Raw genomic sequence first — 23772 nt, 5'->3', positions numbered from 1 at the left:
TAGAGTTCACGGGAGTGAAGGCTTGGCTTGTGAAAAAAAAAAAAAGAAAGAAAGAAAAAGTTTTGTTGTTTCCACTACAAAATTATCCCTCTCCCTACCTCCAACACCAGACATTTTCAGCATCTCTATGATGTCACTTCTCTGTTTAGAGCCAGCAAAGAGCTAAAAGTCCTTCTTGTAAGTGTATGCCCAGCACCCGCAGTGGGTATTAAGCACTTAGGTTGGCAATGTAATGACACACTGTAACAATCTGTAATATGAAGCAGTCAGCAAAGCCCTGGCTCTGAAAGCTATTTCTCCCGACCATTAACCATATGTTTGGCTCCTCAGATAGCCAAGCGGGTGTTCCAGCTTACCATCTGGTTTCTATCCACACAAGCAACTGCAAAGCACAGGCTATGTCCCTCTGGAGCTGCGTGTTTCTTTTTCTCTCTCTTTTCCGCTCTTCCTTTCCCCTTTCCTCCTCCCAGCTCCTTTGGTTCTCTCTGCTAAAGAATTCTCTGCCATTCATCACGTGCAAAGAAAACTTTACCTGACATGGCAGCAGCAGTTATTAAGAATGCACAGCTGTATTGTAAACACGCCAGAGGGCCATTTACCAACCGATGAATCTGTACAAGTCGGGCTCTACCCCTTCCTCATCTCCTACTGAGTGCTGACACTTGATCCAGCATGTTAAAAATAGGTACATTCTTGAGAGATACACACACACACACACACACACACACACACACACTCTCGCTCGCTCGCTCCCGAAGTCTGCCTCTGCATTCAAGCCACCTGACGTCAGTCTCACACAGGATGACATACCACCACTGCAAATAACCAAGTTAACTACAGGTTTTGATTCTTTTTTCTGCCCTAAGGATTTCATCCCAAATGTGTATTTTTTTCCTGAGGTTTTTTTTCCCCCCTAAAGAGCCCACATTGAAAGAGATGACACTTTAGAAGAATAAGAACATGCAGCTGTTTGTAACAAAGTGACAACCTGCAAAACTTATGCTCATTTACATCTGCACTTTTAATAGTACAGAGCAATGAAATGGAACCTGTCATCAGAATTTATAGAATTTTTTCACAATGTCTCCAGTATTTACCCCAGAGTTTCTCCTCTAAAGGACTGAAGGTACTTTATAACCCTGTATATTTTTAAATGTATGAAGATGTATTTGATATATAGAAATTAGGTTCTTTCCTCCTGTCCCCCTAAGAATAAGGTCTGCATTATCAGCCCATTTTATTGAATTAGGAAATTAAAGTTTAATTCTTTCCCACACTCTAAAAAAAGGGAAGGGCTGGTTTCTAACATACCAAGAACAAAAGGAGAATATCATTAAAAAGTGATTAACCAGAATGTCAGATTTTATCAACGTGGCAGAGCTACAGAGGATTTGTCAGGGAAGTACTGTTTATTCAGGCTAACAAGGGTGCCAGGAAGGCCACTACCTGTGTAAACTTCTTAAACCCATTGCCCTTGTCAGTCCTCATTTCCATGATCTGAAACAGGGGTTGTGTTAGCTATTTCTAACAATAAGGGACATTAAAATTCTGCTGCATGTAGGTTTTTGGAGAGTGACAGAAAGGGATTTTTAATTTCAGAAGCCTTAGAAAAATTGTCCACAGATGATGGCATCTATTAAATGCTCTTTGGGGTCTCAAAATCATAGTACAAACTTTAGATTGCATTAGCTTTACTTCCAAGAAAGACAGTACAATATAGTTGAAAGACAATGACAATATAGTTAACAAAAAGAAAGAAAAATTAGCAATTAAAAAAATTAGCAATCAGTATTTTCATAGTTAACTACTTGGTTTTCTAAGCATTGCAGAATCATTTTATTACAGGTATTTGTGCTTTTCTTAAATACTGGTGCCTGGGCCCCTTTCTTCCAGCTCAATTATACAAGGATCCCTGAGTGGAGTGGCCTAGGCATTACTATTTTTGAAAAGCTTCCCAATTTTGTGCAACTAAAGTTGAGAAGTCTTGCCCTATGTGAACTAACATGATAGTAGAAATCATTTCATCAAAACCAAAATGAACCTTTGGTATAGAAATGTAAATGAAAGTTAGTAATAAAACGGTAGCTTTCCAAACTTGTTTTGAAGTGAAATCTTCAATCAAACAAAATCTTATATGAAATCCCTATAAACAAGATAGGTAAAAAGCAGTAATTTATAGTATCCTTTTATACTTTTAGTCTATATAATATTCATGGATTTTATAAGTTCAAAGTTATAATTTTTTAATCATAAGCCAACCAGTGAGAAAAATGAGGCCATTTTATTGAACACAAAACCTGAAATTGAGGTTAAGGCTGAAAGGTCCAGTCCTATTAGGTGTACCTCAGCATCTAATTTTTTCCATGGCCAATGGTTAAGATGATCAAAGTCTGATGTATATAAAAACAGCAGTGTGTGTAGCAGGATGAAATTAATTCATAAGTTCATGTCATCAGAGAAATAAGTTGCAGCCTTTCCCTTGAGGAGTCTACTTAAGAAGGAACCTAATGGCAGAACAACAAGACAAGTGCAATAACGGAGGTGCTGAGAGACACTGCATGGGAAGGAGTAGCTAATTCTGCTTGAGGAAAAATGCAGCATAACGTCACCAGCACAGGACAATTAAGTCCAGTCCTAAAAGTCTGAGCAGGATTTTTGACAATCAAAAAAGAAAAGGAGGGACATTTCAGATAGAAGAAACTGAATGTGAAAAAAATTAAAACCCATAAATATAAACAGGGCTGGTGAGTCTGGGGGTTATGAGAAATTTTGCGAGCGACAGGAAGGGCTGGGAGATAAGGCCAAAAAGGTAACAGTCCAGGTTATAAGAAATTCTAGATGTCATGATACAGCTTAGACCAGTGCTGGCCAGCAGAAACACAAGGTGAATTAAACCTGTAATTTCAAAATTTCTAATAACCACATTAAAAAAGTAAAAAGAAACAGGAGAAATGTACTTAGTATTATTGAAAAAAGTATTATTTTAACATGTTATCAATACAAAAAGTATTAATGAGCTATTTTACATTTTGTTCATACCAAGTCTTTGAAACAGGGTGTGGATTTTACACTTACAGCACATCTCAATTGGGACAAGCCACATTTTAAGAGCTCAATAGCCACCTGTGGCTAGCGACTATTATATTGGAAAGCACAGGCTTAGACCTTATTCTGCAGCCAGTGCAGACCAAAGGATACGCTTGGCTTTGTTTCATGAGACAATGGCAACAATGTGGAGAAGCAGAAGCACTGGGTCTGAGAGAGGGCTTTTGAGGTGGCTTCCACAGTCCATGCAAGGGACACAGAGAAGAACAAGAACAAGGCTCAGATGAGGGCAGTGACAAGTAGGATGGCATGGAAGAGTAAGAGTCAGAAGATACTTGTAAAAGGAATTCAGAAAACTTTAGATGACTGTATGTGATAGATCACGTGAAGGGCTCACAGAACCATTAAATTTTTTTCATGCTAAAATTTGTGACTAGAATTAAAGGTCACTGATTGTATATTTAATATGAAGTTTCATTGTTCCTTTCAAGCTTGCTTCCTTCTGCAGTAGAATGCAATGTCACTTAATAAACATGTGCTGAGTACCCACCATGTGGCAATGCCAGGCACTGAGGAAGCAAAGCTACGACACAATTTTAACTTTCAAGGGGCTCAAATATAGTGAAGGAGACAAAACAAATTACAACAGAGCATTAAGTACATTAATAAAAAGATATGCAAAGAGGCCTACCAAATGTTCCATAAAGTAGAACTGTTTCATAGAATATATTCAATGGCACTTGTGAGATGGAGTGGAGCTTTCAGATAGTAAAGCCTGTATCAGTTGACTTTTTTTTTTGGGGGGACAGGGTCTCACTGCAGTTGCCTAGGCTGGAGTACAGTGGTGTAACCTCAGGTAACTACAGCCTCGACCTCCTGGGCTCAGGTGATTCTCCCACCTTAGCCTCCCAAGTACCTGGTACAAGGTGTACACCACCACACCCAGCTAATTTTTTGTATTTTTTTTTTTTTTTAGTAGAGATGGGGTTTTGCCATGTTGCCCAGGATGGTCTTAAACACTTGGACTCAAGCAATCCACTTGCTTCAGCCTCCCAAAATGCTGGGATTACAGGTATGAGCCACCATGCTTAGCCTCAATTGATTTTTAAAAGTAATCCAGAATAAGATTTACTTCTATGTATTTGGTTGCATTGTATTAAGAAAATCCTGATACTCCCAGATAATACAAGTAACACTCACTATCTGAATTTCTGCTCTCAAAACTCACATTTTCAGACCAATCTCTTGCTATTTGCTACTCTTACTACTTACTATCTGAAGCTGAGAAACGAAACTGACATGAATATAAGAAGTTCACATTCCTTTGCATTGGAATTCACAATGGAAAATTTCTGCACCTGAATTCTGGAAATGAGCATATTTGAATTGTAAGGCATAGTCATATTGGAAATTATAACAGTTCTTTAGCATTTCATTTTATAATCTCATGATATGCCTCAAACTAATCTCAAAGCTTGGAGAAAATGCAGTAGTCAAGAATTTTTATTTCAAATTTTAACCACTAATGATAATCTGACAACTTTTTTTTTATTGTATTTTAGGTTTGGGGGTACATTTGAAGAACATGCAAGATTGTTGCATAGGTACACACGTGGCAGTGTGATTTGCTACCTTCCTCCCCTTCACCTGTATCTAGCATTTCTCCCCATGATATCTCTCTCCTACTCCCCACCTCCCGCTGTCCCCTCCCCTATTTCCCTCCAACAGACCCCAGTGTGTAGTGCTCCCCTCCCTGTGTCCATGTGTTCTCATTGTTCAACACCCACCTATGAGTGAGAACATGCGGTGTTTGATTTTCTGTTCTTGTGTCAGTTTGCTGAGAATGATGGTTTCCAGGTTCATCCATGTCCCTACAAAGGACATGAACTCATCGTTTTTGATGGCTGCATAATATTCCATGGTGTATATGTGCCACATTTTCCCTATCCAGTCTATCATTGATGGGCATTTGGGTTGGTTCCAGGTCTTTGCTATTGTAAACTGTGCTGCAATGAACATTCGTGTGCATATGTCCTTATAGTAGAACGATTTATAATCCTTTGGATATATACCCAGTAATGGGATTGCTGGGTCAAATGGAATTTCTATTTCTAGGTCCTTGAGGAATCGCCACACTGTCTTGCACAACGGTTGAACTAATTTACACTCCCACCAACAGTGTAAGAGTGTTCCTATTTCTCCACATCCTCTCCAGCATCTGTTGTCTCCAGATTTTTTAATGATCGCCATTCTAACTGACGTGAGATGGTATCTCAATGTAGTTTTGATTTGCATTTCTCTAATGACCAGTGATGATGAGCATTTTTTCATATGTTTGTTGGCCTCATGTATGTCTTCTTTTGTAAAGTGTCTGTTCATATCCTTTGCCCACTTTTGAATGGGCTTGTTTGTTTTTTTCTTGTAAATCTGCTTTAGTTCGTGGTAAATTCTGGATTATCAGCCCTTTGTCAGATGGGTAAACTGCAAAAATTTTTTCCCATTCTGTTGGTTGCCGATTCACTGTAATGACTGTTTCTTTTGCCGTGCAGAAGCTGTGGAGTTGGATTAGGTCCCATTTGTCTATTTTGGCTTTTGTTGCCAATGCTTTTGGTGTTTTGGTCATGAAGTCCTTGCCTACGCCTATATCCTAAATGGTTTTGCCTAGATTTTCTTCTAGGGTTTTTATGGTGTTAGGTCTTATGTTTAAGTCTTTAATCTATCTGGAGTTAATTTTAGTGTAAGGTGTCAGGAAGGGGTAAGGTGTCAGTAAGGTGTCTGCACATGGCTAGCCAGTTTTCCCAACACCATTTATTAAACAGGGAATCCTTTCCCCATTGCTTGTTTTTGTCAGGTTTGTCAAAGATCGGATGGTTGTAGATGTTTTGTGTTGCCTCCGAGGCCTCTGTTCTGTTCCATTGGTCTATATCTCTGTTTTGGTACCAGTACCATGCTGTTTTGATTACTGTAGCCTTGTAATATAGTTTGAAGTCCGGCAGTGTGATGCCTCCCGCTTTGTTCTTTTTGCTTAGAATTGACTTGGCTATGTGGGCTCTCTTTTGGTTCCATATGAAGTTTAAGGTCATTTTTTTCGAGTTCTGTGAAGAAGGCCATTGGTAGCTTGATGGGGATAGCGTGGAATCTGTAAATTACTTTGGGGAGTATGGCCATTTTCACGATATTGATTCTTCCTAACCACGAACATGGAATGTTTCTCCATCTGTTTGTGTCCTCTCTTATTTCGTTGAGCAGTGGTTTGTAGTTCTCCTTGAAGAAGTCCTTTACGTTCCTTGTTAGTTGTATTCCTAGGTATTTTATTCTCTTTGTAGCAATTGTGAATGGCAGTTCGTTCTTGATTTGGCACTCTTTAAGTCTGTTATTGGTGTATAGGAATGCTTGTGATTTTTGCACATTGATTTTGTATTCTGAGACTTTACTGAAGTTGCTTATCAGTTTCAGGAGATTTTGGGCTGAGACGATGGGGTCTTCTAGATATACAATCATGTCATCTGCAAATAGAGACAATTTGACTTCCTCCTTTCCTATTTGAATACCCTTTATTTCTTTTTCTTGCCTGATTGCTCTGGCTAGAACTTCCAGTACTATATTGAATAGGAGTGGTGAGAGAGGGCATCCTTGTCTAGTGCCAGATTTCAAAGGGAATGCTTCCAGTTTTTGCCCATTCTGTATGATATTGGCTGTTGGTCTGTCATAAATAGCTTTTATTATTTTGAGATACGTTCTGTCAATACCTAGTTTATTGAGGGTTTTTAGCATAAAGGGCTGTTGAATTTTGTCAAAGGCCTTCTCTGCGTCGATTGAGATAATCATGTGATTTTTGTCTTTGATTCTGTTTATGTGGTGAATGACATTTATAGACTTGCGTATGTTGAACCAGCACCTTGCATCCCTGGGATGAATCCTGCTTGATCATGGTGGATAAGCTTTTTGATGTGCTGTTGCAATTGGCTTGCCAGTATTTTATTGAAGATTTTTGCATCTATGTTCATCATGGATATTGGCCTGAAGTTTTCTTTTCTTGTTGAGTCTCTGCTGGGTTTTGGTATCAGGATGATGTTGGTCTCATAAAATGATTTGGGAAGGACTCCCTCTTTTTGGATTATTTAATCTGACAATTATTTTAAGTAAAAGTCAGAGTATCCAAAATGTAGAGTGGGTAGACATGACCCTCTAACAGAATATATGTCACTAAGTGATGTGTGTTGTGTTCACTTATTATAACTGTTAATCCACGCAGAAGCCAACATCCCACAAAGGTTCTGAAGCACTGCCTGGCATGTCATCAAGTGTGCTGAACATGTGTGACAAGAGGAATTTGCCTGTTCAATTTATGATCAGGCTGGACTATGAAAAATACTGGGATGGAACTTCCTAATCAATGATTCATTTATTTATAAGAAGTTCAAATGTATAAGCCAAAATATATAACCCTGTTTCTACAGAAACAAGGATAAAACCAGGTGTCTAGGGATGACAGCCAGGAGGATGGTGGTGGGAATAAGATGAGAGAGGTCAAGGGTGGCCATAGCGTAACATCTTTAAGATCATAGCAAGGCTTTGGCTCCAAGAGAAAAATGGGGAGCTATGAAGAACTTTTCTTCAGGAGCCACACAGCCATCCTTGTATTTCCAGACGTTCGTGCTGGCTGTTTGGTTGAGCAGAAGCCCTACATGACTTGCCTCAAGAGGAGACTCCCTGACTGCTCAACTCCATTTTGGGCAGTGGTATGCTGCTAAATGTTTAAAAACAGGCTCTAAGGGTGAGGAGCACCAATTTGTAGTGTTTGTTGATTTACATGGTGTAAACTCTCCCACCATGGCTGATTTCAAGCTGCCAGCATGACTCACTGAACATGGAGTTGTGAAGAGATGTGCATAAGTGACTCACAATACTGACTCTAGTCCCAAAGTCACTGCTACCACTGGAACATTTGAAAATAAGGAAGAATTTTGTAAATCTGATTGGAAATGTGAATGTTATTTTATAAATCTATATAAATGAAATGTCTTCTATTGGTCTATTACCGTTAATCAAATAGAGCCCAAGACCTTGGATTTTTTTTTTTTTTAAGAGACAGGGTCTCACTTGGGTCTCACTTTATCAGGCTGGAGGGCAATGGTGTGATCATAGCTCACTGCAGCCCAAACTCCTGAAGAGTTAATACAACAATAATATATTAACTGAATTTAGGGAAAATCCCATTAGTATTAAACTCCAGCTTCCTTTATTCAAAAAAACCTATTTAACTTTAGTTGGGATTCCTCTGTTATTGAATTTTTCTTCTCTTACTATAATTAACATCTTGTACTCTCAAAAAGTATTCATTAACTAGGATTTGCCATGCATAGTATGTGAGGTTGCTACTCCAAGGGCTCACATAAATCCCAGACAGGCCATCAAGAAATGTGTGTGAGTTGTAAGAACAAAAGTTTGAATCTATCTGAAGGTGAAGTGAAGTTTGAATAAGGCCTTCATCAATTTGATTTTGCCATTAAGAAACTTTTCTTAGCCTAAAGGAATGTCCCTATTTCTGTCAATGAGATTGCAGTTTGCGAATAACATTTTAAAAGTACAGTATTTTCTATCTACAAAAAGACATTCTATGAACTCTTGATACACAGGAAGTGTTTGCAACTACCAGGAGTCTGCTCCATGCATTCTCCCGTCTGCATGATCCCTCGGCAGTGTACCACCCACACTCAGACCCTGGGCAGCCAGATCAGCAAATGTGCATAAGCCTGCACTCCTGTCAAACAATGGGGTCTTTCAGGCCTTGCAATCTTGTGAAGAAACAGGCTGAAACGTCATGGGAAAAATTAGGATATATTGGAGGAAAACAGCTCACAAAATGAGGGGTGGAACCACTTGCTCACATGTTCTGATTTCTGAACAAAGAGAAACAACAGTGACAGCCCCCTGCCTGCTCTGACCCTTCCATTTCAAAACAGAGGCATCCTAACCCCTTTTTCTTTTCTTGGGGATTACAGCAGCAAGATGTAGACAAGACAGAATTAGAAATTTTTGAACCTAAAGAAGCAGAGTTAATTTCAAAAGCTTTACCCTCAAGAGAAGCATAATAACCAACCCATCTTACTAGCCTTGTTTGGTGATCTGAAATACCAACGTAATTACAGACTAGCAATCAACTAGACTTCAACAACCACACAAAGGAAAACAGAAACTCCTGACAAATCCTTTTTCTTTTTAAAGCTGTTCCAAAGTATTTTTGCTATTAAATCTCATGCAATAGCTAGCTCTATCCACTTCAGCAATCCTTCCTCATTATCTGCTATACCCAGTTTATACTTTTCATACCAACCTAGCTAGCTGGCCTAGTGGCCTGCAACACTCCATTTGCCATGCCCAGCCTTTATCAAGAATTGTTCCACTTGTAAATTACCTGTCTCATTTTATCCACCAAATAACATCTCTCTCCATTTAAAAACCTATTTAAGACTTACTGCAAAAATGATTTCTAGAATAATCCAGTACATTTGCACACTTGCCAACAAATTTACACTTCTGCCTTAATATACTTTTATAATCCAGCTATATTTTCCAGTTGATTATGTTAATCTGACTTTACTAAGAACCTCTGCAGATAAAGTCTGAGTCAATTCTTCTTTACAAAATCTCCAGCTTTCCACCGTATCACTACCTATCTGTTAGATGTTATTAGCTGTTAAACACTACAGGCATGTCAGCTGCTGTCTCCCAGAAGTTGAGTCTGATGGTCAGCCATTTTGGGAAAAGAACCATAGGTGGTTTATTACCATAAAGCATTATGTGGAAGAGGTGTTTATTTTGCTCTTGGAAGAAAAAAAGCAACATTATTAAAATCATAAAAATGTTTTTAGGCTGGCCGTGGTGGCTCACACCTGTAATCCCAGCACTTTAGGAGGCCAAGGCAGGCGACTGCTTGAGACCAGGAGTTTGAGACTAGCCTGGGCAACACAGTGAAAAGAAACTCTGTCTTGACTAAAATTATAAAAATTAGCTAGACTTGGTGGCACATGCCTGTAATCCCAGCTATTCAAGAGGCTGAGGCAGGAGAATTCCTTGAACCCAGGAGGTAGAGGTTGCAGCAAGCTAAGATGGCACCACTGCACTCCAGCCTGGGAGACGCAGCAAGACACGGTCTCAAAAAAGTTTTAAAAGGTAAAACAACATAAAAAGAAATATTCTATAGTGGATATGAAAGAGTCAAATGAGGCTGAGAACTTTACAAGGGGATCAAGTGATATTGACATGTCGCCAATATCACTGCATGAGTCTAAGAACAACCTTTGAGGAGAAACCATCATTTGACAATGAGGTGCAATTCCAAGTCAGGTAGTGAAATGAGTGGAATTAAATGCAAATTAATCATGCCAGCTGAAATGCAAGAGACACTGTCAGAGAGTTAAAAAGTAAGTTTTATCCATGAGGTGATTCCACAGTTTTCTCAAGTCAACACATCTGTAAATTCACAGACCAAGTTGTTAAACCACTGGTTCAAACTCTGCTGCACATCAGAATCACCTGGAGAGCTTTATAAACTCCCACTGCCGAGGTTACATCCCATACTAATAAAATCAGAGGTCAGGCACAGTGGCTCATGCCTGTAATCCTACTACTTTGGGAGGCCGAGGAAGGTAGATCACCTGAGGTCGGGAGTTCAAGACCAGCCTGGCCAACATGGTGAAATCCTGTCTCTACTAAAAATACAAAAAATCAGCCAGGTGTAGTGGTGTGCACCTGTAATCCCAACTACTCTGGAGGCTAAGGCAGAAGAATCACTTGAACCTGGGAGGCAGAGGTTGTGATGAGCTGAGATCACACCACTGCACTCCAGCCTGGGATACAGAGAAAAAAAAAAAAATCTGGGGTGGAAGCCAGGCATCTGTTGCTCTTATAGATCCCCAGGAGATTCCAACGTGCATCAAAATTTTAGAACCACTGTCCTAGACTCTATCAGTGCAAGATTTTGCTCAATGAGGAAAGAGCACAACAACTTATATTTAAGTTGGTGACAGCTAAAAGCAAAGGTTACCTCTGAAACTTTTAAGTAGGAAATCACTACTTTAGCTGCAACAAGGAGTTTGTGCTCTGATTCTCATAATTGGTGTATCACACAGTCTTTAAAAGGCCCTAAATGAACTTGTAGCTTTGGGATTTAGACTAGAGAGAGAAACTAGGCACCGTGGTAGATATGAGCCCAGATAACGACAACTGAATTGTTGCCCATTGTACTGTCAAGATATTCAGCTTGAGAGCCTACAGCCTGGATGCAAGTCCACGGTCAGTCACCTGCTGGCTGTAGGGCTACAGGCAACTCTCCAACAACATAACCCTGGTATTCTATCTGAAGCAGTAGTTCCCAGCCCTGGCTGCATATTAGCAAACGTGGGTCTGGGACACAATCCCAGAGATTCTGACTGATCCGGAATGGGCCCCAAGATCCTTATATTTCTAAAGTTCCCCAGGTGATGGTTATGTCATATAAGTGAGGAAAACCATAGAGGTTTTGAGAAAGGGTGCTGAGGCCATCCTATGTGGGTTCAAATCCCTGCTCCGCTAGTTACTAGCTATGGCTCAGTTTCCTTATTTGTAAAAACAGAGATAATTGATAACACCTCCTTTGTTGTGAGGGTCGACTGACTGAATCCATTTAGTGACTTCAGTGGATTATTGTACGGATTTTGCGTAACCCCCGGTACATAGCAAATGCTCAAGTTTATATTTATCACGTGCAACATACCTATACATGTGTACATGTGAATATGTCCTAAGGATTAAACAGCTTAATGTATATAAAAGGCTTAGTACTGTCTCGATATAGAAAATGCTCAGTAAATATAAGCCAAGCTGATGCTGACGGTACTGGTAGTGGGACAACTTATTGCAACTGTCTGTATTCTGTCTGAAATGTCATCCTTTCCGTACTGCATGGCAGTCTTTGCTTCAGAAAACTACAATTTTAAAAGGTATGGGGATAGGAACAAATCCTTTTTCTCTTTCTTTTAATTATTAAGAGGTCCCACTAACCATGAACAGTACTTCCACTGCAAAGTTATGATGGGAATGTGGGCTTAATGGCAAAGAAAAGCAATGTGGAGACCTGGTTCTGCCCCCACATGATGATAAATAGCAGAACTTGACAGCCAGAGGAAACTCAGCCCCCTCATTTCCTAGGGGAACCCAGAGTTGAAATGTGTTTTGCTCAAGATCACAGTGTGAGTGGCAGAACTGGGATCAGACTTAGGAACAGAGCTCTTTAGTTTCCAGGTGGCTTCCATTGATCATCCCTGGTGAGAAGCATGCCTGAGAGGTACATTATCACATGGAAGATGCTGTCCTTGTGGTCAAGGCCAATGCAGGGGATGAGGAATGTGGTACCTTGTTTCCCAATTGCTTCCTTCCTCTCTCTGCCGAATTCCTTTCCCTGGTCCAAATTCCAGACCCTGCAGGCCATTTCCAGCTGAAATAGAGGTCACAGAGCACTAGAAAGCAGCTGTGATTTGTTTGTGGCCAAATTGTTTTCTTACAGATGTTCAGTTCCAATTTTATAACAGAAGACAATTATAAAAAGGGTTTAATTTCCCACATTTTCATTACATATAAACTGTTCAGGGATATGTCTATATTAATGGATATGTGCATACTTTTTATCTACCTACCAAGGACAGGAAATCCTGTCTTTCATTTTGCTAAGTCTCAGAGTATTCTATCTGACTATTTCTGCTGACAAATGTGACCTTGCCTAGGTTCTGTGAGAATTTAAATATTCTCTGAATGTCATTTCTACTTGACCTTAGCAACATGACTGAACTACAAATTCAAATGCCACTGAGTAAAGGTACAACATTCACATCCTGTTACCAAACCCTTCTCCAATTCTAATCCAGTGACCCTGGGCCAGAGCCTAATCCAAGAGATCACAAAGCAACATCCTGATGAGTTACCATGGCAACCCCTAGATGTTAGCTATTTCATGTCATCCCTGGGCAGCAAATTCTCATTTTTAGTCTACTCATATCCTACTATTTCATGTATACCAACCAACCAAAATTCAATTTGAAATGTCAGCTGCCAAACATAGTAAGAGATGCCACTTGCTATTATAGCCAATAATAAAAGATTTCTAGTTACTTGTTTCAGACATATAGCAAATTACTGTGTATTCTAAGTCCACTGGGCTGGTCCTCAAAGTCAGGCTATTTAGTAACCAGACTTCCTCTGTTTTTATTTAATTAGTCAATATTTAAGAGAGCTTTGGAGATGAAAAGAATTATAGTGAAAGCTAGGCATTATTATTTTCTAAACAGGAGGAAATGTACTGATTTTCAAACTTTCAATAGACACAATATATTTGGTGGGAGAGAGAGAGAGAGAGAGAGAGAGAGCGCGCGCATGAATGAGTGCGAGCTCGAGCACCCAACTTTTTTTTTTTAATTGCATTTTAGGTTTTGGGGTACATGTGAAGAACATGCAAGATTGTTGCATAGGTACACACGTGGTAGTGTGATTTGCTGCCTTCCTCCCCTTCACCTGTATTTGGCATTTCTCCCCATGATATCTCTCCCCAACTCCCCACCCCCTGCTGTCCCTCCCCTATTTCCCCCCAACAGACCCCAGTGTGTAGTGCTCCCCTCCCTGTGTCCATGTGTTCTCACTGTTCAACACCCGCCTATGAGTGAGACCATGCGGTGTCTGATTTTGTGTTCTTGTGTCAGTTTTCTCAGAATGATGGTTTCCAGGCTCATCCATGTCCCTACAAAGGACGCGAACTCATCGTTTTTGATGGCTGCATAATATTCCATGGTGCCACATTTTCCCTGTCCAGTCTATCATCGATGGGCATTTGGGTTGGTTCCAAGTCTTTGCTATTGTAAACTGGAGCACCCAACTGTTATCCAGACCTTTTAAGGACACAATCATACAAGGGTGCCTTGTAAGGTTTTCAATTCTTTATAACTGGAAGACAGGAAAATACTTATTACTGAAATACAGATAATCAAAACACTTTGTTTTAATCAGCAGTTTCTACCCTTTTCTCATTCTATTTCAATTCACCAGGAGTGACCTTTATCTTAAGTACCATGAGGTCAAAACCTACCTCTGCAGGTGTTTCTCCCTTACCTGACTTAATCTGTGGCCCAGGTTAAGCACACCTGGGGGCAGGCTGAGCCCAAGATAGCCAGGAGGTCTATTATGAGTAGACCGATGTAGAAAAATCTCTCTTGAAACTCTCTTTAGCTGACAAAGCATTAAAATAACCTCTGCAAATAGCTGGAATTCTGCATTTATTTGTATTTTCCCTGCTTATAATTTAGCAGAACTGTTAATAAGAAAAGAAATGTCCAGTAGATGAACAACAGGCCCAGAAGGAAAGAGAAATGGAGACCGAGATAATACACAAACCAGATTATCAATCTTGAAATAATCCAGAATTAAACATGCTAGATCATACCATATGAGTTTTTCTAATCCTAAACACAAATGAAATATAAAGAGGGGTGCAATAGGCCTACATGCCAACTTTAACGCTAACCAATACCTGGGTAGAGATGCAAACTATTTTTCTGCTGGAATTTTAAAAGAACTTTTCTCCTTTTAAGTTTTGAAAATTGATTCCCGTGATACTTCTCTTTCCATCTTCATAACAGCTGCCAAAAAGTTCAAAACCACATTTATGGCCTGTCTGTAGCAAGTCCTTAAATGGTCTTCTTGACATCTTTTATTAATTCCAAGCCTTATTTTCTCACTTTTTTTGTTGTCTGCTTTAGTGGGGAGTATCTCTGGAGCCAAATTAAACTTTTTACAATAATGTGGCAGTATTATTCAATAGATAACCTTCATTAACCCTCAAATAGGTATCGGGGCTTCTCTTCCAGATCATCTTTCTTTGATCCATGAGGCAGGACATTTCATGCTTAAACAAAAATTTGTGTCAGTTCACAGAGAAGCTGAAACAACATCAATTTCTCATACTTGTGTTAATCACATTTTGAACTGATAAGCTAAAATAGAGAATAGAGCTATGCTAGGAAGCTGGGATCATGATGAGGTGAGAAGCCACCTTTTTTTTTACTTGGGAGTTTGTACTCATGACTTTGGCCAGGTCCCAGAAGACAAGTAAGTTCCCTGTGGTAAAGTATTTATTGGACTGTCACCCAAGCCTTTCTTCGACGTGAGAATATTACTTTGGCAGATCTACACCAAAGCGTTCTCTGGGTATAAGTCTTCAGCCTGCCTTGGATGGATCTTGTCTGCTTCCGTCTGCCTGTGCACACAGGCTGCCAGTCCCTCCACCCTCCAGTAAAACCTACTTGACTATTTACAGTGCTGGCTTGGAATGACATAAATTTAGGTTCAAGTTTTACATCTTTTACTGGCTATGTGACACTGGACAAGGTATTAAATTCTGTGAGTCTCAGGTACCTCTCCTGATAACTGGGAATAATAAAGAGTCCCTTTTGGGGTTTATGTGAGGATTACATTAATGCTCAGAGGGTCCTTAACAAAATGCTTGGCACACCAAAGTCAACACTCAAGAAATATCAACTAAAGATTAGTATTACTATTATGTTATTTTAATTCTTTAAAGAACTGCTGGTGGCCAGTGTAAATTCTATGGTCTTTATCTCTCCTGATCCCACCCACAGGTTCATGTGACAATTTTCCCAGGATCATTTCAATTGTCTGTGATCAGAGAGAGTGCCAGCCACAGCCCTATGGACCAGGAACAAGATAGCATATCTGAGCAGAAAGAGAGAGAACCGCCAGCCTTCGAATAGAATTATCCCTCATTTCACCCACACTGTCTGCCTGTTCGGAGAATGAGTGCTTACAGAGTCAGACTCAAGGTTTTCCTAGTAGGCTAAAGAGCCTGTCATTTCTTCGGGGCTTTCACTGGCAGAGCAACAGGATGAGAACACTCCCGGCTCCTTATCACCACCTGCATCAGCAACGCTGAGGCCAGCATCGGGGTCTTCTGGGCTGTGCGGACTGGGGAGCCAGTGATGTAGTTAAGTTTCCTGGAAATACAGGCAGCAGTTTCCTGTGGCTTCCTCTGTTTTTGATGTAGAGATGAGCACAGGTAAAAACTAAACACATCAAGGATCAGCGCTTCAGTCGGTGGTACAAGTGCGGAAAAATACTGTCATTTCCTCACAAACAGATTCAGAAGCTCAAAGTATAAGTCACCTTCCAGAGATCATGCTCCCTAGCAAGGACCTGTACAGTAGGGCTGTGAGGTGGCAGTAAATAGATGGGCATTTCCATGAACTTACTTGCTTACCCAAGTGATCAAGCACCAATATTTCCATCATGAAGGTCAATGTTTTGCATAAACCTTAGCCTGAAAAAGCTCTGGTCTGCTCACAGAGCTTCAGTCAAGACTTCTACAGAATTTGCAGCCAGGTCAGAAAAAAAGGTCACCCTCAGAAGTGGAAAGCAGTACAAATTTTAGTTAAAATTTTAGATGAACTAAACTGTTCATATAACTATTCTAAAAGATAGCTTAGAATTAAATAAAACAATGTGCACTACATTTGGGAAACAGCCAGGTTCACAGAAGGGGGTCACAGTGTATCCTTAGAACCAGAATGCAATAAAGAAAATGATATATGTTACAGTTATACCATAACCTGCTGAGGAAAGAATAGCAGCAGCAGGATGTACAGTTTGCAAAGGGTACGTTTAAATCAGAGTGAACTCAGATGGTGCTGGAGGCAGGCCGCCTAGGGCCAAATCCCACCTTTGCCACTCACTAGCTGGGCGACCTTGGGCAAGTCATTTAAACTTCTACTTCTTCATGTGATTTTTGTTTGCCCATCACTGGCTCCTGTTTCTTTGTGAAAAGTTGCCCCTCCATACCAATTGGGGCACCCATCGTCATAGTGAACCAGCCACCTGACCCAAAGATAGCTCAGCTATAGGACATAGTTAAATCTTTTTTGATTTAGTCTGTTGCTTGCAACCAAAAAACCAAGACTTCTTTTTGGTTGCAAGGAACAGACTAAAGCAAAAAAGATTTAACACCTAATTTGCACAAGATGCTAAGAGAATTAAACGAAGTCACACAAAGCAAACACAAGAAATGCTGGTTGCATTCATAGAAAGGAAAATTAGTGTGTGGTTAAAAGCAAAAGTATTGAGTCCAACTGCATGGGTTCAAATTTCAGCACCCCTTAGAACAGAGATAAATCACTTAACATCTTTGCTCTCAGTTTGCTAGTCTGTAAAAACAGAGCTAATAATAGTAACTACATCATAGAGTTATAAAGATTAAGTCAAAGTAGATAAAGCATTTAGAACATTGACCAACACAGTAAACACTGAAGAATCAGCCGTTATTATTACAAAGGTAGAACTGTTTTGATTGCTGTTAAGGACTGTGTAAGTCACTGATCTATAGAGAAATGCCCTTCAACTAAAAAAGCCAGGGATTGTACCACAAGCCTGTAGTCCCAGCTACCTGGGAGGTGGAGGCAGAGGATCCTTTGAGCCCAGGAGTTTGAGCCTGGACAATATTGTGAGACCCTGTCTCTAAAAAAATTTTTTTTTTACTTTAAAAACTTTTTTTTTTTTTTGAGACAGAATCTCGCTCTGTCGCTAGGTGCCAGGCGCCAGGCTGGAGTGCAGTGGCATGATCTTGGCTCACTGCAACCTCCGCCTCCCGGGGTCAAGCAATTCTCCTGCCTCGGCCTCCCGAGCAGCTGTGACTACAGGTGTGTGCCACCACGCCCAGCTAATTTTTGTATTTTTTAGTAGAGACAGGGTTTCACCATGTTGGCCAGGATGGTCTCAATCTCTTGACCTCGTGATCCACCCGCCTCGGCCTCCCAAAGTGCTGGGATTACCAGCGTGAGCCACAGCACCCAGCCTACTTTAAAAACATTTTTAAACAGGAAAAGAAAATAATCATTCTTCTGGGTAATCCAGCTTAATGGACAATCCCTTAGGGACAATTGGAAAGAATACACTTACTCATATTTGCATTTAGTAAGCTCTAATATTGGGTCTCCTGAAAGAACTTACTGACCAGCAAGATGTGACCTGAGCAAATGACCCATGTCAGTTGTGCTGCCTGGCCTTTCTCTTTTCATGGTCAAGGAATACATGAGCATATCAGTTATAAATTAATCCCTCTTAAATTTAACTATAAGTCAATTCTTGCAAGTCACATCTCTCTAAAAGAATAAAACTGATTTTGGTCCTGTGGCTATTCACCAGGGCTATGTCCTTATGGGACCACCCAGCAACCAACAGCCTCACTCTTGTTGAAATCTGTTAATTACTGCTCAAGCCTCTCTTACTAAATGCAGTGTCTCCTTCACCTATGCTTCCTGTGTGATATAATCACTAACTCATTCCTTCATTCATTTATTCACTCATAATAACAAACACCTAGGTGCCAGGTGCTGGGCTAGGTATTTGTTAAGCAAAAACATGCAAGAAACAGTGCCCAAAATGCTTTTTAGAGTTTATTGAGGAAGGTACCTAAACTAAAGATGAGAAACAGTATGCTAGCTCAGAGACATGCCTGAGGCATGAGGGAGCTCAGGCCTGCAGGGAGGGACACAGGAAGAGTTCACACAATTAGCACAAAGCATTTGGGAAGCCAAAGGCTTACCCAGGACACAGAGGGAGTAAACTGGAAAGATACGTAGGTCTGAGACATTCTGGGACTTAGATGCCTTGCAAAGGAAGAGAAGTCTTCGGAAGATTTTAAGCAAAGTCATGCCATGATGTTTAGTTTTGGATTTAGAAAGAACATTTGGTTGGCAATATAGAAGATGAACTGAGGGGCTGGTCATACGTGCAAAGTAGGAGGCAAGTAAAGAGTTTCCTGTGTTTCTCCAGAAGAGAAATGGTAAAGCCTGAACACAGGACAATAAAGGAGGGAGCAAAAAACAGTCTCTGGGATTCCAGAAAATAAGAACACCTGATTCCATGAAGCTACCCTACTTTAGCTCACTGTATAGAAAACTGCCTGTCACTGTTCAGCTACTTCTTGAAAGAACTAAGACTACAAATTAAAATGGAAAACTACATGTACTTATACTATGCCCATGATTCCATTGTGAAATTGTGCAAAGCCTTTCTCTAGGACTCAGAAGGGCCAATGCTCTTATTTTAGAAGTCTAGGAGAACTTGAAAGTACAGAGGAAGGGCTCTTAAGTTAGTCATTCCTCCTCAACAAGCAATTAAGTGTTATTATAACCAATGATATCTAACAGGTTCAGAGACATCCTAGCCTCTCTGTCAACTTTGTAGGCTAAACGAAAGTCTCGGGTTGTCAGGCCCAGTGTAGTTTTATTTTCTCAGTATTTATTTCCTGCCACTTTACAAAATGTTTCCCTTTGAAGGTAACCACAGAAATTCCATGAACCCTGCCATAACATTAATACTCCCAGTGAGTGCACACTTTACATCACAAGACTATCTGATCATATCTATTTGTTTTGTGACATGACAGGCCTTGAGACTGGTGAAAACTTTATCAAAACAAACCAATAGTTTACTTTCTCTTAAATATAAACTGCAATGGAATCTCTTCTGGACTTCTGGAAACATTGTAGTCAGCTTTTCTGAATGAACCTGCTGGGAAATGTCAAGATCTCTGAATAAATAAGTTGTGACTTCCACTGTATTTGCAGCACACAACCTCTGACAAGGAAGAAAGGCCACAAGGGGGTGTTGATTAAATCCAGGTCAGAACTCCATCAAGGTGGACACTCAAGGCCCTGGTAGATAACAAAGAAAATAATGGAAGAGCGATAAAGAAATCTAACAAGGTCTCATAGGTACAGCAAATGAATATTTTAAAAAGATATCGGTCATTCTACAAATCAATGTGTGTGCAATCCAACAGTTCCATGAATAAATACCAGAAAACATGTAGAAAGCAAAATTAATCTCTTGTTTTAGAAATTCTTACTTACCTGGATTTATTACCGGTTTAAACTATATTTATAAAACAATAGGCTTGTCCCTTAGCCAAATATAATCATGCCTAAGAATGAAGTCATACTCTATATGAAGCTAAAAAGAATTTTATAATAGTCTCATATCCCCATTAGGGGAAAAAATGTATCTGTATCTCTATCTATCGATCGATCAATCATCTATCTGTGTTGGGAAAGCAAATTTAATGAACTCCCTGAAACACTCAGAGAAAAATTATGGGAAGACACACAGTGGCTAGACATATTTCAATAGTGGTTACCATAGAAACAAGTCATTAGGTTTCATTTTTGGAGTTGTGTCTTTTGATAAAATATTAAATTTCTCAGTGTATTTGCATATACAGATAGCACAACTGCTGATGTCCAATTGAATCATGCTGTAAAAATTTACACTACTTCTACTTTTAGATTACTAATATCTATAAAAATACTTGCTCCTAATAAGAATGAGTTTAAAAGCTCTTCCTCTACCTTGTCATTGTTTCATAGTGAGAAAAAGCTAAAGTGAGGGTGGTAAAGGCATAAGACAGGCTAGGGCACAAGACAGGGATCTAAGGAAACCAGCTTGGTCTTGCTTGAGAGAAACTCCTGATGGCTTTCCAACCGCAGGTGCTAATATTCTGCAGGCCAGCTAACTGGACAGCAACTCTGGTCATTTGTTTTTAATCAGACTAATACTTCAATCTCATTTTCCTGTGACAAGATGGCTCCTTCTCACGGCATAAGAAGCGATGATGTGCTTCCTTCTTGGGGGAGTGAGTTGTGACACTGCCCTGTGTGGAGCTCATCCAGTGTCTCCTTTCATTTATATTTCATAACCCACCTGCTGTGAGCCTGAACAGCACACCTCACTTCCTATTTTGAAAATTAGGAAAAGTATACATTTTAACACACAGTCAAAAGTGCAAAGTTAAACAACCACTAACTCAAACACTAATTTTAAGGCATAAGCAGCAGCAGCAGGTTAGTTGCTGCACTGAATTTTTCTGACTGAAAGCCACTGGGGTGTTTGCCAATCAATGCTAAAACAATACTTGAATTAAAATCAGTAGACAACCCCTTACGTATGTGGTGTGCCAGGAACAGCCTAAGAGTTGCTCGACCTGGGATCTAAGATGTCCACGAGCCACAAACCTGGTAATCTTTGAAATCAGGGTTGGCAGATTCAGTTTTCTGTCAGCTGGGAACATCTTGGCATTAAACCAAGGATCTCAATCCCCTTAAAACAATGATTTCAGCAACAATCTTGACTTCCCAGACATAAGAAGTAAATCACATTAACAGCTGAGAAGAGGCTATGAACTTTCTGTTTGAAGGTCAACTAGAAAAGAAAACAAGCAAAAGATCAACTGAAAATGTCACGGGTGAACCTGAGCCAGGTGCTGGCTCTAGAATTACAGTGAGGTTCCCATGAAACCTTAAAAGAACATAGCCACTCTGTAAGGCGTTACAGGATTCTCTTTTTGCTTTAAAAATTATTTATGTATGCATGTGCATGCTTTAATAATCTCTGGCAATATGCACATACTTATACATAGAGCTATATATGACTAAGAGATGGACCTTATCTTTATATGACTAAGAGATAATGTTATCTCTGGTGGGATCAAATGTCATGTTTGTTTTTCTGTTTTCCCCAAGCTCAGCACTGACATGCATGATCTCCACGGTAAAGGGGTGAACACACAAATGAACACACACACACACACACACACACGCTATTTACATGCAGAAATATACATTTGCTATTAAAAAAAACTAAAACCACATACAAGAATTAGTCAAACAGTAGGAAAAACAAATGTATGAATCAACTCCAGAACCATCACCACTATTTTAGACTTGTAAAGTAAAATAAAGATATAAAAATTCATTTTACAGAGAAAGAAATGTGAGAATTATTTCTATATTGTTACAGAAAATACAAAAATAGATATATTACTTGAATGAGCATTAAAAGATTGATCTTACAATTAACAGGTATATCCTAATTTTTAAAAATTCTATTGGTACTAGTCATCTACTAGGTCAAAAAAAGTCAATACAAAACATTTGAAAGTAAATGAAAAAATATTGCATTTTTCAAATACTGTATTTTTAATGAAATATTAAAATGTTAATCCTTTTGAAAACTTATTTTGCCTCCTAAGAAATGCAAAATAGGTTATAAAGTAATTCTGACATTAGTGAAGAATGTTTTAAGTAAACTGCCTCAAAAATTTTAATTTAAATGATATAAATTTTAATATAACTTATGTGAAAATGAATTTTTTAAACACCTTGAAAATACTTTGCTTTGGCCTAGGATTAAATTCATGATGTTTAGTCAGTATTTCATTAAATATCCTGCTATTGTCTGCTTTATTATAGTAAGGAAACAATCATAAGGAAAATAATAGTTATCTATACTATGTGACCAGTGTATTATCTGTGATCTATCTAACTGAAGGACAGTTAACTTTCAGGTTCTAACTAAACTTGTAGATAACGTGATTAAAAACTTCAGGAGTCCTGGCTGTTGACTTTGGGCAAATTACCTGATTTCTACAGCATCCAAAAGAAAAATTTATTAATAACTAGTCACAATGACCATCTTTAAAATCCTTTAAAGTCACTAAATGTTATGCAATTCTTAAGAAGGTGACTATAACGTTTGTGATGTCAATAACTCCATTTTACTTTTAAGCAAATTTGTTTTAGTATAATTTTCAATGAAACCTCAACAAACTGTAGTTGAGACTTTGGAGAAAATGTTTAGTAATCACGACAATGAAAACCACTTGAATTGTTAGGCTGGTTTTTGTTGCTGTTGTTTTTGTAATTGTTTTGCCTTTAAATCACAGAAGTTTTGTCCTGGTAGCGGAAGGAAACGTTGTTTCCCATTGGGAACATTCTCTTGATCTGCATTAAGGTCTTGACATAACATTCATTCCTTATTTTTACACCTTCCCTAATATTACAGAGTAATTACTGAATCTCTCTTCTTAAGAATTCTAAAGTTTGACACCATTGACCAAAATTTCTATGAATTTAGCAAAAATGAGGATGAATCAAAAAAAGCTAGCATCCTTTTGTCAGCATTTAAGTAGTTTTTTTCCCTCATGAACAGATCCACTACCTAAACAGTTCCCCACCTTTCCCCAATTCCTGTGGGAAGAAAACCACTAGAAGGCATCTACCTATAATGTAGCAAAATTTCATTGTTTGAAAGAGCTCAGCTGAGGAGCAGTGAACCTCAGTTATAGGACATCCATTTTTTATTTTTATTTTTGGGAGACAAGAGTCTCACTCTGTCGCCCAGGCTGGAGTACAGTGGCACAATCTCAGCTTACTGAAACCTCTATCTCCTGGGTTCCAACGATTCTCATGCCTCAGCCTCCTGAGTAGCTGGGATTACAGGTGTGCACCACCATATCTGGCTAATTTTTGTAATTTTACTAGAGACAAGGTTTCACCATGTTGTCCAGGCTGATCTCAAACTCCTGACCTCAGGTGACCCACCCATCTCAGCCTCCCAAAGTGCTGGGATTACAGGTGTGAGGTGATTTTAAGCAAAAGGTCACCAAGTATATTACAACACAACATGATTTATAAAATCATATAACAAATTTTCTAGGAACACAGATACTCCATAAAGCAGAGTACCTTAGCTAAAACACCAATGTCTCTGTTACATAGAATTTGATAAGGAAAATGAATCTTTACACTAAAATTGTTAGGTATAGTATGTGGAAGTATTCAAAAGAAACCTGAT

General features: G+C 39.3%; 1 protein-coding gene across 4 annotated transcripts in view; it reads right to left on the bottom strand.

Moving 5' to 3' along the window:
- The window catches only part of BACH2 (BTB domain and CNC homolog 2), a 355000-nt gene that overhangs the window by 280492 nt on the left and 50736 nt on the right, over positions 1-23772 (bottom strand). The window contains exon 1 of one of the 4 annotated variants that reach the window (XM_012444192.2): positions 357-722. The exons of the other annotated variants lie outside the window; for them this stretch is intronic. The gene's annotated coding sequence lies outside the window, so the exon portion shown is untranslated. Of the gene's footprint in view, positions 1-356; positions 723-23772 lie in introns of those variants that run through there. 4 annotated transcript variants of the gene reach the window in all.

The sequence above is a fragment of the Aotus nancymaae genome, unplaced genomic scaffold (assembly GCF_030222135.1).
Source record: "Aotus nancymaae isolate 86718 unplaced genomic scaffold, 86718_ANA_hifiasm-v0.15.2.pri h1tg000040l, whole genome shotgun sequence".
Classification (NCBI taxonomy): Eukaryota; Metazoa; Chordata; class Mammalia; order Primates; family Aotidae; genus Aotus; species Aotus nancymaae.
The sequence above is the reverse complement of the archived record's forward strand: the minus strand, read 5'-3'. Positions and strand labels throughout refer to the sequence as shown.